Source organism: Podarcis cretensis (genome assembly GCF_951804945.1).
Source record: "Podarcis cretensis genome assembly, chromosome: 3".
NCBI classification, from domain to species: domain Eukaryota; kingdom Metazoa; phylum Chordata; class Lepidosauria; order Squamata; family Lacertidae; genus Podarcis; species Podarcis cretensis.
Genome location: NC_137172.1, coordinates 72452885 through 72467003, shown reverse-complemented (window position 1 = coordinate 72467003; position 14119 = coordinate 72452885). Strand labels below are relative to the sequence as shown.

Below are 14119 nucleotides of genomic sequence, written 5' to 3'. Positions count from 1 at the left end.
TGATGGTTTGCTTATCTTAATGTGGCTGGTCTTTCATACTTTCTACATTTTCTGTTAGCTTATACAGTGGTACCTCGGGTTACATACGCTTCAGGTTACATATGCTTCAGGTTACAGACTCTGCTAACCCAGAAATAGTGCTTCAGGTTAAGAACTTTGCTTCAGGATGAGAACAGAAATTGTGCTCCAGCAGCGCAACAGCAGCAGGAGGCCCCATTAGCTAAAGTGGTGCTTCAGGTTAAGAACAGTTTCAGGTTAAGAACGGACCTCTGGAACGAATTAAGTACTTAACCTGAGGTACCACTGTATAGAGAATCTGGTTTTCAACATGTGGCACTGTCTCTTTTATAGCTTTCCTGATTTTATGTTGCTCTTTGTATTTTTAATTGTGTGGTTTTTTTCTAGGAATGGAACTGTTAGCCATCTTTGTATCTCTATCTCTCCATACTAAAATGTGGTGTGTACTGTATCTTAAATGACCGGATTGTATCTGAGCATTTCTGGCGAAAGCACTTTGCCTTTGGCTCTCGGCCCTCTTGTGTGTATTTATGAGTCTGCACCCTGATGACTTGTGTGTGCCCCACAGGTACCCCATAACAGGCAGTATACTGCCACTGGGAAAGGCAGAGAAAGCACACAGCACCATAACTTCACAATTCAACAGTGCTTTTTTTCTAAAATAAATATGTTTAGGGGTACTATCATCCTCAGTGTTGTTTTCATGGGATTGTTCCATTCTGCGTTTTAATTACGGGTGTTTTTAGTTAAATGTTTGTGTAACTGGTTTCTACACCTTGCAAACCTATTTTGGCAATAAGTAGTATACAAAGTCAACTAAAGACATCTTACCATGCCCTGCCCCACAACCTCTCTCACTGCCAAGGTAAAGCAATAAATGAATAGAAAGAGAGCCTACCCAAGTGATGCTGACACAACCCCCCCCCCACACACACTTTGTAAAAGAATTTTATCACCCCCACCCCTTGCCCTTCCCTTCCCTTCCAACCTTATACTGTATACAATATAAATATCTCACACTAAACGTAACAGATCAGTAGAAATGATTCTATGACCTGAAAAAGAGACAACACATGTACTTTTGTAATCCCCCCCAAATCCCTAATAATTATTATTTTTAAAAGAATCTCCCATGTGATTATTTGTCAAAAAAGGAAAGGAAGGAAGAAGTTTGTTCCATTTTCCAAGAACAGCTATCAGAGCTGTACCCCACTCCCCATATTAGTCCTGAATATTACATTTTATATCCTGACCTTCTTCTACAAAGACACTATACCCACAGGGCTATACCTAGGAATTTCCCCTTCCAAGCACTGACAAACTACAGACCAGTACAGCTTGAGCACAGTTGTGGCATCAAGTTCTTCTAGACAATGCATGCACGAACGCTTCTGCTGGTAAGATTGAGATCAAGGACAGAAAATCACTCCAATTGGTCAAAAGAGCAGTGACTGTACAAGACAGGACTGTACACCTGTACAATTCCTCCTACCAATAACGCCTTGAATGTATTTCAGCAGAACCTGATGCTACACTGGTAGTGGTTCACAGGGCAGTAGCTTCAAATGTAAATGAATGACAGCCTGAGACTATGGATGCCCCATTTCCTGCTTTGTATCTCATAAACATGCCTGGGTGATTTAGTGAAGCTTTGCTGGTATAAATGGTTATTAATAACCCATGCACAACAGTGACAGCTGGTTGTAGTTGCCAAACCAGACAAAAGCAAGCAAGATTTGTGGTCAGCATTCCTCAAACATTTAATGAGAGACAGCTTCCATCCCATAGAGTTTGGCTGCAAGCTGACTCACCCAAAGCTGACTCTCGAGTTTCATCTCTTTCCAAGGGACTCCAATCCCAGTCCCTTAATTTATGATGGGCTTCAGTCTAAGAGCAAAAGTGGTGGCAATATGTAAAAGGAGACAGGAAAGGGGGAGTATTTTTACTCTCCATACTCCATGGTTGTTGTTTTTTTTTAAAAAAGGAATTTCCTGTTGCTCCATGTGGGTCCATTAACATTTCAGTTAGGAAGCAATGGAATGGCTTATTTGAAAAAGATGTATTTATTTTCCTTCACCACCTGGGGATTTCCAATGTGGAAATGCAGTGCAATTCATGACAGCTGTCATTCCGTTTCACTTCCATTTTTCCTTTTGCTCATTTTGCTTATGTGAGCTACAAATAAAAGGTTTTAAAAACAAAACAACTAGTTGCCTGTAAATGTCTGGTGTGTGTGTGTGTGTGTGAGAGAGAGAGAGAGTGGAGGAAATTCCAGACTTGCTTGGACATAGTTTCTCACAGAAATTTCCTTGAAATGCAAAATTTCCTAATACTAGGCCCATCAGCAAGACGCAGTCCCAGAGCCAACCCTACAAGAAGGAAGAGCAACCACGACACTGTGACACTTTAAAAGCTTAAGGTTGTTGGCTGTGACATTTCAGAGATTGTCACAAATGGTTACTAAGGATCTATTTTACTCTAAAAGTGTCATGTCTGAATATTGTGAATGAAACATCCGAATGGAGAGGTGGGGCATCTATTTTGAAACTGATTGTACATTTTTTATAAATGTGGCTTTTGCATTTGAACCCAACATCACTCGTGTCATTGGTGTTAGCATCTCGCTTGTGATGAACAGCCTTCAATGCTTAAGGGTGGCTGATTGAAAGGTGTCAGTGAAAACGCAAGAAGAGCCCTGCTGGATCAGGCCAATGGCTCATCTACTGCAGCATCCTATTCTCACAGTGGCCAACCAGATGCCTATGTGATACCCGCAAGCAGGACCGAAGCCCAAGGGAAAACCATCCAGAACAATGTGCGCTGGAGAGATATAAGCATGGCCAAAGGGAACTGCTGAATATCAAGTTAAGCCATAGCCATAAAGTATTTTATACAAAGTCAGAGAGTTAATCCATCTAGTTCAGTATCGGCTACACTGATAGGCAGCAGTTCTTCAAACAGGATATTTTTCCAGGTCTTCACGGTAAGGGGCGGAGCAGTAAAATTCTGGACTGTACCATTCAGATTACAGGTGAATTCTCTCCATGCAAAAAGCTCCTTTCATATGGTTAGCTAGCTATATATGTGGGGTGGGGGGTGGGGTGGGGCTGGGTGGTTAGCTGTATGGTTAACTATCACATCATAGAAAAAGGATTAGCCTTCTCCATAATATGTTTGTGTAACTGCATGAAATGTGCATTTTAGGTAGATAAATCTTACAAAATAAGAGGCCCTTAGCCTCATAGTCTAATGTGGCACAGTCAAGAATTCAATTGCTTCAGTTCAACCTATTTTGTATAAAATATAGATCAACTCTGAGTGTTATGGTCCCCACAGGGTGGGCTCTGCAGCTGATTGCAACCCCCACCCCCCACCTTTCCTCTTGCCCGAACTCCATTCATATCCATATAGATAATTTCAAAGTATGGCCATTTCAAGTCCTATAAAAACTCAGTGTGAATGTGAATGCACCGTTTGACAGAAAATTGAGTGGTCATCAGAACTTTCCCGCAATGTCTTAAATATTCATAGAGCATGAGGAAGTGCTGTGCAGTCATAAACTCCTTTTGATGTTTACATAAGAGATTGTGAAAGAACTATATATCTCACAGTCACATAGCAAATACCACAGTGCCCAAAGGGCTTCAGGCAAGCTGCTTTTCCTTGAATCTAAAGAAAAGTCTGCTAGGACCCAAGAGAAGCAAAAACCCTCACAAATGCTTGCACAGGAAGTTCATCCTAACTTGTACAGAGAGACCCCCAGCAAACTCTTCACAAAGGAGCATGAAAACATTCCCACAGACTAAATAGCAGTGCAACTCTATGCATGACTACTCAGAGGAACGTCCCACTGAGTTCAATGGTGCATGCTTCCGGGTAAGTGTGTTTCTGGGATGTGCATATAGGATGTCAGTCTTAGTCAAAGGCTCTGCCTTTCCATATACATAGCCTGAGATTTCTATTATGAATGAACAATGAAGACAGATAACAGCATTTAGAACAGTCACAGTAGATTTTTTCAGCCTCTTCTGCCTTCATGAGTTAGGAAGGCTATTTCATGGTACATATATGTTCATTTATGTAAATGTTTGTTCATCACCTTAACAATATGTGGGTGTGTGTCGCGCGCACACACACATATAACTGTTCCAGGCATTGTAGAAGAGGAGTTGGTAATGTCACAGACACTAGCCAGTCTGCACCTTCCACAGCTGGATTTGCTTCATTCAAACTGTATCTTAATCTGTGGGAGACAGAGAGAGAGAGAGAGAGAGAGAGAATGGATAATGTAGTGAGAGATGTTAGGTAAATGAGGAAAGAAGAGTACTTGCATACAATCACTTTAACTCCCAATTTGCTGCAGCTCCCTCCTGTGGTTGGCCTGCTTTGGGTGTCCTGCATGGCAAGGACCCAGGAGGCAGTGGCTATCTGCCTTGCTGGCCTGGCCTCAGAAGATTCCCTGGGCATTCCCCAACTATAAAAGGCCAGGCTTGCTTGGAACACGGCTTCCCCACCCACCCTTTCTCAAGATGAGGTCTTCTGTTGAGAACATGGGTTGCTGTTGCCTGACAGAGCCAGAAACAATTTTAGCTCACACCTAATTGGCCCTTGGTGGTGAGGATTTTGCCTTCCACCCAATAAAAGCTGTCCCAATAAAAGCTGTTTGCATTGTTAGGCATATTTACCGATAATACATATTTCTGTCACAGCTCCAGTGGGAAAAGGCACTAGGCAAGATCTGGACCTTAAGTGAGAGCCTCACATGGGGTCTTGGGGACAATGTGTTAGTCCTTGGTCTTTGCCCTGGTTTGGGTGGGGGAGCTTTTGCCTCACAGCCCACATTTCCAGCTGGAACCATGATGCATGGCCTGCACCACAGTAGGGTTAGGCTGGCAACACCCAGCAAACAGGTTGAGGGTAGGATCAGACAGTAGGCTGCACAACCATTGAGCCTTGCCCCATGCTGAGCTAACCCCATGTACTTCTGAAATCAATGGCACCGTGGCCTATTTTTGTCTATATTTGGTCTGATTTACTCTCATTCTGCTCCTGGAGGCAAGGCATCCGTGCATATGGTGCACAGTAGTAAGTATTCACAACATACTATTCAAGAACTGGATATGATTTCCCATTTCCTATGGGTGCACTCAAAGAGCCCCTGAATATTATGGTCCTGTTCACTGGCTGCAAATTTGGGGGCCCATTTCTCTGACTTGCAGGAGGGTGGAATGTGCCTCTTGCCTTTAGCAATGATGGCATGTGTGGCTTCTTCTACTTTTATCTTAACTTTATTTCGCTATCAGGACCTCCAGGTACCCATTGGCTCATGCCATGTTTGTGCTGCTGTGTCCTGGATGACAGGCAGGCGATGGGAGAGGAAGAAGAGCTCTCTCTAGAAAGTGCTTCTACCACTGCTGAAGTTTTCAAACAAAGAAATAAATTCTGTCTTCGCTTACCTGACCTGACTATTTCTCTTTTCAGCTTCGTGGCAAGCTACAGAAGAATGATGGTGGCACGATAAGACTGGACCATGATCCTCACTTGCACATTTTTCTGTAATTCTCCCCTCACTATGGTGGCTAATGCTCATTGGGAGTGGTAGAATAGAAGGGAGAGGGGCCAACAATAGGTGGAGACAGAGTCAATGCCAAGTGGAGCCAATTTATTTTAGTTTTGCTCCCTTTGTCCTCCTTGTTGAGTCCTGCCAAGGCAATGCTGAGATGGAGGAGGAATAAGCTGACAATCAGCCCCAGTGCCTGGAGTGGACATAAGTAAGGAAACAGGTGGGTGGGGACTCTGAAGAAATACTGAGGTTGGTGGAACAGTGCTCCATTTGCCGTACTGGACCAGCCTCCACTATCCCCACAGGGGTTGGATGCTGGAGGAAGAAGAAGGCCAACATTTGCTGAGTGATGCTCTGAACGCTCTGAAGAACTGGCCAAGCTGTTCCATCTTGGCTGGCTACTCAAGTGTATTATTAAAGGATACTGGGATATGTTCTCTGGCACACACTTTCAATTTGCTAAGGGAGTTGGCCAAGGGAGGAGCGGATTTGCCAGTCCCCTGAGCACATTGATATTGTAGCATTAACAACATCTAGTTTGAGAAAGGAGGAGTGGAAGAAGGATAGGTCCTCTCGAATCTTGTTTCACCCAGGGGCTTTTGGTCACTGATTGTTTCATTTTATAACTGAATAAAATAAAAAGTCAAACTTCTTTCCATAGTAGAGAGAACCTGGCTTGCTTCAATCTATAACAAAAGTAAATAAAATACGTTACAAGAGGTTGGTATTAAATAAAATACGTTACAAGAGGTTGGTATGCTAATACTTTATTGACGGGCATGCCAGTTAGTTTGAGCTAAACCCCCACCCCACCCCTGTTCCTAATAAGAAGTTACAGCAGTTTCCCCCACTGGGTTAAAACAGCTAAAACCTTCAGGATTTCCCTTGTGTTTTGAAGCAATTTACTTCTTGAAAACAAATCCCTTACTTCCTCTTCTAGCAAGGGGAAAATATTTTATTGCTGCACTGCTTGGTTTTGCAATGGCATGCTGCCACACACACACACACACACACACACACATACACACACAAAGTTTCAATAAACACAAAACAAACTGTCAGCATGGTCATGTCTGTAAAGTTAAAATGAAAAGCAGAACTTTAGCAGTGACCATTAGCTTTCACCAAGACAGTTTTTTCAAGATCTTTGTTCATGTTGAGACCCCCACTGATTCTTCACACTAGTTTTTATGGTGAATTTCTATTTTCAATTAAAAAACAAACCGTTTGGGACCAAAATATTGCCTGGAGTATTTGTGGAATGCCTCAGTGGGTCATCTTTCCCCACTCTCTCCACTACTGTGTGTTTCCAGTGCCTCCTTCTCCTTTTTTTCTGGTTAGAGTTTCTTTCTCCTTCTCTAGAGTAATCCTGGCCATTCTGAGTCCACACAGTGAAGTGGCGACATCAGGTTTGGCCATATGATGATGTCACTAAGGGGGACTGATGCAAATTTAAATGGAAAGCAATGTATCCAGAACTGGTCACAAAGATGGTCCCAGACAACTGGATTGCCAATTTTCTTCATTTTAAATAAATGAACACATTTGTTTTCATTCACTGTAGTCTCTGAAAAATCCCTGAAAGGTGGTTGTCTGAAAATATTCCCATTCAGCAAGCAGCAGTGATTCACCTGCCAGGCGGTCAGGTAAACACCTCTGCCCCAATATGATGTCTATAACTGTGTTTTAGTCTGTAATTCTCTGTTAAACTTTTGTTCTTATTTATTTATATTTATTTATACAATTTATACACTTACTTAGTTATATCTAAGCCGTGTACAAAAAACTCAACACAATGAAAAGAAAAACCAGTTAAAATTATAAAATTAGAATTCAGTTAAAATGCCTGCTAGAATAATAATAATAAAGCCTTCAGTAGGTGCCTGTTGTTTAAGTGAAAGGGGGTCTTTTTGACTTCAGCTGGAAGAGAGTTCCATAAAACTGGGCTACATGGCTCCTGGTGGATACAAACCATACATCTGAGCTATAGGGGAACCACCGACAGTCACACTGCCCCCAGATACCTCTGTGATCAAGCAGGGGATGGATGGTATTCTGGACCCAAGTCGTTATAAAGGTAAAGGGACCCCTGACCATTAGGTCCAGTCATGGCTGACTCTGGGGTTGCGGCGCTCATCTCGCTTTATTGGCTGAGGGAGCTGGCGTACAGCTTCCGGGTCATGTGGCCAGCATGACTAAGCCACTTCTGGCGAACCAGAGCAGCGCACGGAAACGCCGTTTACCTTCCCGCTGGAGCGGTACCTATTTATCTACTTGCACTTTGAGGAGCTTTCGAACTGCTAGGTTGGCAGGAGCAGGGATCGAGCAACAGGAGCTCACCCCATCGCGGGGATTCGAACCGCCAACCTTCTGATCGGCAAGTCCTAGGCTCTGTGGTTTAACCCACAAGAACCTATGCTGTTATTTACTTCAAGAATTACTTTCCAAACTGAAAAGTGGGCTCAAATATATCTTAAGGAAATTAATAACCACATCCAGGAAGGCTTAGCTTATATAAAAGATAAAAGGGAAAATTACGTATTTCAAAAAATAAAATACAGGTCTGCTGATGAAACTTAGTCCCATTTTTTGTGGCAACTCTGTGTTTTTCGTAATATTCTATATGCATGGATTTTGCTACTTTATTTTTTCCTTTAAGAACATATTGTATGCTACCGAAGCATCTAAACACCAAAGCCAACTTCACTAAATTACTGTGCAAAAATATTAGAGATTAATAGAGCTGATGTCTTAAATTTTTACCAAATTGTTTTTGCTCAAATGACATAATTTAACATTATATTTTCAAAACTGCATATTACATAAAAGTCCGAGATATACCTTTGAGAGTAGTTCAGAGCTGCCCAGCTCTAACTGAGGTGGTATTTAATACATTATGTTTTCAGTTCAGAGCGGGGCTAGTTCTTTTACCGTTCTAGTTTGTCTGCTCCTAAAAATCACCAGTGAAGAGTTTCACTAACCAAATATTTGTTTGCAGAAAAAAGCTATTTGCTGGCGTTCGCATAATTGACCACAGTAATTATAGAGAAAGCTATTTGTGTGTTATTTATAATTCTGCTGGATAGCTTGTTTTGGCAATATATAAAATCTAAGTCTTTAATCCACAAGAAACATGTTTTCCAAAGCCTATTTTGAAAATTATGGGGTTTTTTTTTGGGGGGGGGGAGGGGAGGAACTTGCAGTTCCTCATATGTTCCATAAACTATACAGTTCTTACTTATTACTTTGAATTTTAAGGAACTAGATAGCTGTGGGTGTTGAATGGCAGTTTATTGAGGCAGCCTATAAACAGGTAATGTGAGCTACCATCACTGCCCAATCAATGTGCCTTAGCAATGACCTGGATGGACTATATCCAAAGGTGAGAAGGTCATTCAAAATGTCAACAAGGCCAGCTGGAAAGCTTGGATGTAGACAACATCAACTCATTAATAGACTTAAGGCTATATTCAACAGTCATATGGTAAGAATTTTGGTTACCATACCAACCTAGACCAAATTCAAACCAGTGACCTAGGGCTGAAAGACTCCATATCATATTGCCACCCCCCTGGGCCATTCAGACTTTGCAATTGTAGCTTTTAATGTTTGGTTAGGAATTCATGCAAGAGACTAAGAAAATTAAAGCTGTCTACTTCCCTGGTAGTAAGGAAGCAGACCCCCTCCCAAAAGTAGACTCATTTAGAAAGACATATGGAACTTGTCAAGTTTTTGATATTGCTTTTGGATTTTGCTATTGAAGATACCTTAAACTCCACAGATCGGAGAGAATAGTATTCTCTCTGTACACCAGTCATTTTGGGAACAGATTTCATTCTTTCTTTCTGAATTAAAATGAATTACTAATATTTTAGTAGCCGTGTTGGTCCCATAAATTAAGACACATAAACCAAAAAGTGCACTCTTATTGAGTAAGTTCCATTGTGTTAAAAGATGCTTACTCCAAGGGAAGGGTGCATAGTTTCAGAAGTCCAAATATGGCAACTAAGATTCCAAAACACATGGTCCTTTCTTCATAATGTAGTTTGCAGCAGGTTTACTCGGATGTCCCATTAACTTCAATGAGCCTCACTCACTAGTAAGTGCGTATAGGAATGCAGCCATAGTCTCTCAGTGGAATCAATATCTTATTTTAATTCCTTCCTGCTCCATGTAGATGCCATTTTATAGCATTTGACAGATGTAAAAGATAGAATATATAAGTGCTAGGCTTCCTCACTATTTTTATTGTTGTTCTTGTCATTTCCAATTTTTACTTGGGACCGTTGGTCTGAATGGAATTTTATTCTGTTATTATTGTTGTTTATTGAATTTATATACCGCCCTATACCCAGAAGTCTCAGGGCAGTTCACAGCATAAAATCAAAATATAAAACCACCAAATACATAATCAAATTTAAATGTAAAAACGTGAGCAAATCCTGAATTAAGCTCGGGTTGGCTGATTTATCACAATCCACTAACCCACCTTTGAGAAGTGACAGTGTCCCACCATTTCTTCTGAACGCCACCACCACCATTCCCCTCTGTTGCAGGATGTTCCTCTTTGTTGAAGCCCCCTAAGCTTGCTGGCTATCCACATGTGAGGTGGAGAACACCAGGTAGTCTCCAGTGTAGGATTTCTGCTTGTGAAATGGAATGTTCTCCCATTCTCCTTCCCCTGTGCACACCCAAAATCATCTCTAGGGGTTGCCCCAACCCTCTAGAGCAGATTTGGAGAGTGTGCAGGGTGCAGAGAAGTGGAGAAATTCTTGTTGCACAAGTGAAAATCCTTGTACTGTCGGGATGCATTCACCGCATATTGCTCACTGTCCCATTCCCAGCATTGAAGTATGGTCCAACTTCTAGTATGTTTGGCTTCTGAACATGGAATGAGTGGGTGCTGTCTTTTCCTTCATCTCAAGCAGCAAAATGTCTTGGAACAACCCTGGGTCTCTGGGAATGTGATGCCTATGAATAGTTGGATTAAGCTGTGAAAATTAAATTTGGGCCACCGGGAAATCCGGGGAGAATCCTGTGTGTTGTATTTTGCCCGTTGCATCAATTCCATCCCCACAGTTCTGCAAGGTGAAGATGGAAAATCGGCATAGCTCATGCAAGTCACCCTGTTCACAGGCCATCATGAGGCTAAGGCTTCAGAAACATTATGTGTGTACAAGGTCACAACAAACACCTCAGTAGTTCCAATGTGAGATTAACTGCATAACTTTCCATTTCTTTGTAGGACAGAAAGGCTTGGCTTCAGGTTGTTTGTTTTAATTTGTTTGTCAGTTAATCTAATTTGCTGATTATTTAAACAGGAATTTAATTCTTACTGATGCATGGGAGCTTGTCTGTTGCAAGAGAAAGTATTTGCAGCTGTCATGCCTGCCAGCTTCTGTTTGGACACTAAAGCAGACTTAACTAATTAGGAGAGCTTTCCATCTGGTAAACTCTGTGTGAGCACAGCTCAGAGCCAAGTTCTGAACCACGGCTGCTACTGGTCAACTGACATAGGCCAAAAAGAGGTAGAGTGGAAGCTCCTGTCATTTCTTTCTGATATAAGACCACATGAAGAAATGTGGGAGTTAGATATTGTAAACAGCATACATCCGCAGGATAATAAGTGCTATATCACTTTCACCATATGCAAATCATGCAAAGGATCACATCCAGGTTCATTTGCCATTACATGAATCACTATTCTCTCCCTCTAATAGAAAGCCCATGTGCTGTTGACAGGATTTTAGCCAAAGCAGGACCATTGAGGAACAAGGGAGAGATAACAGTGTTCTTGGGTGAACTCCATTTTGGAAGTACTTTTTAAAAAGACACCCAATAGAACAAAGAAGATAAAACAACAGCAGCCCAGTGAGGTCTGAGGATACTCAATAGTCACAGACTATCAGTTGGAAAAGGGGACGCAGGTGGCGCTGTGGGTTAAAGCCTCAGCGCCTAGGGCTTGCCGATCGAAAGGTCGGCGGTTCGAATCCCTGCGGCGGGGTGCGCTCCCGCTGCTCGGTCCCAGCGCCTGCCAACCTAGCAGTTCGAAAGCACCTCCGGGTGCAAGTAGATAAATAGGGACCGCTTACCAGCGGGAAGGTAAACGGCGTTTCCGTGTGCGGCTCTGGCTCTGGCTCTGGCTCTGGCCAGAGCAGCGATGCCACGCTGGCCACGTGACCCGGAAGTGTCTCCGGACAGCGCTGGCCCCTGGCCTCTTAAGTGAGATGGGCGCACAACCCCAGAGTCTGTCAAGACTGGCCCGTACGGGCAGGGGTACCTTTACCTTTATCAGTTGGAAAAGAAACAGCTCCCTGTTTGTGGAATGCTCTCCTCAGGGAGGTTTGCCTGGTGCCTTCATTATACACCTTTAGGCGCCAGGCAAAAATGTTCCTCTTTCTCAAATTTCCAAATGGGGCTGAAGCTAAGTGATAATGATGTATACAAGACCACGTAGTGCTCAGAGAAAGCACAGGTAGAACTGCACTGAGCCAGGGCTACATTAGCAGTCCAGGTTAGCGCCTGCATGTTTGATTATTCCTGCATTTACAAAAATAAAATAAAAATCCTTGCTGTAGAAACGTAGCATGTGGGCTGCAGAGCAATCTATTCTAGATGTCTTCCTGACATACTAGATTTCCACATACAAGGAATTTCCCACAGGGGAAGCATTTCTTTAAACAAACAAACCTTCTTTGCATGCTGAAGCAGTTTAGTCTCAGGGTGGGGATTTTACTGGTAGTATAGATCAACTCAAATGCTATAATAGTGGACTTCCAGTTTGAAATCTATTTATAAAGCAAACATTAATATGCATTGCCTTCTGTGTTTAGAAAACCATTATGTCAACGCCAAAACATTTTATTTTAGAATCAGAAGATAAAAGTGCTGATAAACAGTATGCTAATCATATTTGTGGAGAAGTAAACTAGTCAGCTAAAGGGTGACCTCTCTCAAAGGTATGTGGTTTGAATACTATGTGTAACACCCTACACTGAGTAAATAAAATAGCCCTAATAGCAGGAGTAAGAAATGCCTAACCGCAATTTGCATGTTACCAACAAACTTGATTACACTTGCTGCTTGATCCCATTCGGAAGAAAGTCCTGATGTGATCAGTTGGATTTAAGGGCAAATAAGAATAATTGGAAAATAAATACACTAGCATATAATTAAATCAAAAGACAAGAGGCTTAAAGCTAGAGTTTATAGAAGGTCCCCAGTTCTCCAAATTCAACATCTAATTTCAAATGCATTTTGCCCTAACTGAAAAGTTTCAAGTCACAACTGAAGGTTTGTCAGGTGAATAATAAGCCATGATGTAGTCATAGAACAGTGGTATCTCTTAGGGATGGGCATTTGTGGCCTTAGTATCAAGACAAATCAAAGTCAGTGTGATGTCAAACTCAGGGCCCCTAAAAAGCCACAGTGTTATGTTGTTCTGTTTCTGTGACCCATATGTTAACATAGCTGTATGCCTTCATATATCTCTTGACTTTAACCAACTAAGTTTTACTCAAAGTTGGTTCACTGAAATTAATCGACCTAAATTAGTCATCTCCATTCATTTCATTGAGTGTATTCTGAGTATGATTAACAATAGATAGAACACACACTGTTTCCCTAGATCACATCTTATTAGGCAACCAGTGGACATCTTTTAAGTGACTGTCATTAACAGCAGAACAGACTATGCTGTGTGTTGTATTATTTTCTATTCTTATCTCTCATTCATGGGATACAGTTAATCTATTTTCTGTGCAATATTTTAATCTGCCTCTGGCTACCCATAAAACCATTGTTTAAAAAACCCAATAGGCTTCATTTCCTTGCAAAAATTTATTGTAGGAAGAGGAAGACTAATTTATTTTACTAGTGGAAATGGTCACCCTTGTGTCTCCAAAACAACAAAAATCTCATAGAACCATTCCCCTTAAGTAAACAAATAAGGCTGCAATCCTATCCATTCTTTCCCAGGAGTAAGTCCCATTGAATTCATTGGTCTTACTTCTGAGTAGACATACATACATAGGATTGTGCTGTTAAACTATTAGTGATGATGTGCCACTTAATGGTGATATTTTATCCCACTTCAGTGTAATTACCCAAGGCAACTTTGATATATCTCATCATTCATGGCAATTTGTAAGTGGGAGCTCATTCTCAAGATGAAGGATTTCTCCCACTAGTTTATTCATGGTTGTCTTCATTTTTCCGGTATTCTAATTTTTCCAGTGATTAATTAAAATCATTCTCGCTCCACAAACTTAGCTAAAAGAGAGAAAGAGAAAGGAAAGGAAGGGTAAGCATAAATGCCAAAACATATTTTTTCCCAGGGTTTTCACACAGCTCTAATTCACACTGCAGTCACACACCAGGATGTGTCTGAAAGAAGTTTGGCGTTTCCTGCTTATGCGTGCTTGGAATGCCTAACCTCTGAGATGTCAAGAAGTCAAGTGGGTCATGGGTACAAGGCCTGATCCACAGGTTATGTTTTTGTGGTTTGCAGATATGAAGCACGTAAACAGCCCTTTGATG

At 41.7% G+C, this 14119-nt stretch overlaps 1 long non-coding RNA gene across 1 annotated transcript in view; it reads right to left on the bottom strand.

Annotated features, from left to right (window-relative positions):
* Nucleotides 1-4011: 4011 nt before the first annotated feature.
* The window catches only part of LOC307213665, a 36140-nt gene continuing 26032 nt past the window's right edge, over nt 4012-14119 (bottom strand). The window contains exon 3 of the long non-coding RNA XR_013837607.1: nt 4012-4261. This is a non-coding gene — a long non-coding RNA (uncharacterized lncRNA). The remainder of the gene's footprint in view (nt 4262-14119) is intronic.